The sequence below is a fragment of the Austrofundulus limnaeus genome, unplaced genomic scaffold, assembly GCF_001266775.1.
Source record: "Austrofundulus limnaeus strain Quisiro unplaced genomic scaffold, Austrofundulus_limnaeus-1.0 Scaffold274, whole genome shotgun sequence".
NCBI lineage: Eukaryota > Metazoa > Chordata > Actinopteri > Cyprinodontiformes > Rivulidae > Austrofundulus > Austrofundulus limnaeus.
The window spans coordinates 464,713-468,039 of NW_013952676.1; positions in this window are offsets into that span (position 1 = coordinate 464,713).

A 3,327-nucleotide genomic window follows, 5' to 3' on the forward strand; every position below is an offset into this window, starting at 1 on the left:
AGATAAGATAAGATAAGATAAGATAAGATAAGATAAGATAAGATAAGATAAGATAAGATAGATAAGATAAGATAAGATAAGATAAGATACGATAAGATAAGATAAGATAAGATAAGATAAGTTAAGATAAGATAAGATAAGATACGATAGACCTTTATTGTCATTGTACAGAGCACATTGAAATTCCAGTTCAGAACACCCATTCAGAAGAAGACAGAACATAACAAACATAGGAGAACAGGTGCTCTGGGTCATGCTGCCACTGACCCTGCACAGAGCAAGGATCATCTTCATGAAGACATCATGAGCAGGTGCAACCTTTAAAAGAAAAACTAAAAACCACTTAAGGGAAGATGAGGGGAAAAAAAAAACAAAACAAAACATCATATTATATCAACAAATGTGACACACTATGGTGTTTATTAAAAAAAAGATATAAGAAAAGCGAAAAACAACAACAGTACACCACACATGGAATCATTTCACACTAACTCCAGAGCTGTCTAAACTAATTATTAATCAAAGCAATTAGAATGGATTTGGTCACATGTTCTTGTGGTCTGGTTCTGTAGGAAATGATCCATCTTTAAGGGGAAACACAGGATCTGTGCAGAACCTTAACTTTGTATTTCATGTGTGAGAGGAAAGGGAAGCTTGTTACCCCGGCAACAGTGAAATGTTCTGGGTTTGCAGTCGCTCTTATGAGCAAGGAGGGACACCTTGAATGTTCAGATGGAGTGGAGGAGATTTTCATGGGGTCTGGTCAGCGTGCAGGCAGGTGAATCAGCAGAATAGGTTGGAGGTGAACACGCTGAGTCACATGTAAGATTGTCCACATCTGTAGAACTCCACCCTTCAACGGTAGAATAAAATCTCTGCAGTTTGTTCTCCTGACAGGAGAAGAAAGAACAGGAAGTATCAGACGARCCTCTGTGGTCAGATTAGCCTCAACAAAGAGTTTACGTCTGACAAGTGTTTACAAATAATTTCATCTATTAACCAACAGATCAGTAGGAAGAGTTGTAATTTCCAGTAGGTGGAATTGTAGTTTCCAGTAGGTATGGTTGTAGTTTTCAGTAGGTATGGTTGTAGTTTTCAGTAGGTATGGTTGTAGTTTTCAGTAGGTATGGTTGTAGTTTCCAGTAGGTTGTGTTGTAGTTTCTAGTAGATTGTGTTGTAGTTTCCAGTAGGTAGTGTTGTACTTTTCAGTAGGAAGGGTTGTAGTTTTCAGTAGTGTTGTAGTTTCCAGTAAGTAGTGTTGTAGTTTCCAGTAGGTATGGTTGTAGTTTCCAGTAGGTTGTGTCGTAGTTTCCAGTGGTTATGGTTGTAGTTTCCAGTAGATAGTGTTGTAGTTTCCTGTAGTTAGGGTTGTAGTTTCCAGTAGGTAGGGTTGTAGTTTCCAGTAGGTACTGTTGTAGTTTCCATTAGATTGTGTTGTAGTTTCTAGTAGGAAGTGTTGTAGTTTTCAGTAGGTAGTGTTTTAGTTTTTAATGGGAAGTGTTGTAGTTTCCAGTAGGTTATGTTGTAGTTTCTAGAAGGAAGCGTTGTAGTTTTCAGTAGGTAGTGTTTTAGTTTTCTGTAGTTAGGGTTGTAGTTTCCAGTATGTAGTGCTGTAGTTTCTAGTAGGTATAACTGTAGTTTCCAGTGGTTTGTGTTGTAGTTTCCAGTAGGAAGTTTAGTAGTTTTCAGTATGTATTGTTGTAGATTTCAGTCGGTAGTGTTTTAGTTTTCACCTCTCAGACCTACAGTAAATGCAGATGTTTTGAAGTCACTATATACAAACACTGAAGCATTCTTTGACACTTCTCCCACCTGGAGTATACACAGCAGTCATTCTGCTCCACACGCTGCTGTACAAACTATTGCAGCACGACGGCTCAGTGGTTAGCACGGATGCCTCACATCAAAAAGGTCATGGGTTTGATCCCCAGCTCACCTCGGGGTTTTTCTGTGTAGAGTTTACATGTTACCTTCATGCTTGTGTGGGTTTTCTGTTGGTACTCTGTTTTTTTCTCATAAACCAAATACATGTACAACAGGTTTTCTTTCAGGCCCAGGCCTCCTTTTGCAACAGAGAACTATGCTCTCAATTGGATAAATAAAGGTAAAACAAATAAAATTAAATAAAAATGATCTGAATCATCATGATGAACATCTGTATGTGTCCGAGTGGTCTTGTTTGTTTGTTCAGTTCTTTGATTCCTTGTCACCTGTCTGTTGGCGTCAGCTTTGACTCCGCCCCCTCCTCTTTATACAGAGGTTCATTATGTAGGCTCCACCTCAGTTCAGCTCCTCTTGACAGAGTTTGAATGGACATGAACTGCTATGATCCTGTTGTATTTTTAAACAAGTCAACTGTAGAATWACAACCTGTTTGTCTAATGCAAAAATTTTAAAGCAGATTTCTTTGCTGTTCACACAGATGATCATGGACGGGTGGAAAAAAGAACCTGAGGATCCAATGAATCCTGAATCCTGGGCTTCGGTGCAGAAACTCTCCAACTCAGTAAGTTGCTTTAAAGCCCCTGCAAAATGAGCAAAGCCCTGAGCTTCATATATAATTCATGGCTCATCTATTCAAACTAATGCCTGTGGAAGAGAGAGGACGTTCTCCAACTGACTCACACCTCAGGTGCCTGCAGACACCATGCCAGTACCTGYGGAAAAAAGGTGCTGTCATTATGAAGATTTTTAAATCTTAACATAAAAGGCAGCTCAGCTGTAGTTTGTGGAAGAAGAAAGAACCTGAYGTGTTGCTTTAAATCAAACTGCAGTGGTGTTTTTCAGATTGGAGAGAAGGAGGTTATAGTTGACTGACAGCCAGCTCTTCCTGACTGACAAAAGAGAGAGGAGAGAGATGCCTGTTACCACGGCAGCTGTTGCCACAGTTACTGCATTTTATCAGCTCAGGAACTGTGCTGCCCCCTGCTGTCTGAAATTATTACTGCTAGGAATCGAACACAAAGAGATTTGTGACATAAAACATATGAAAACCCAGTAAGCGGTGACATTCTGTAAAATGTAACAGAATGCAATGATATGAAAACCTCACAATCTTATATTTTAATTAAGCAACAATTTAATTTTATTAAATCTTTAAACTAAAAAATTGTAAAATAATTATAATAATATAAACAGGTAATATGAAATTTAATGTCAACAACACGCCTCTTTAAAGATGATGATGTTTCCCTCTGTGTAACATCTGGATCAATGTTTAACATCAGTCTGTAAACATCTGGGGCCACATGTATCAATGGTGCGTACGCACAAAAACCTTGCGTACGTAATTATCCACGCAAAACTCCGGATGTATCAAAACTCAAC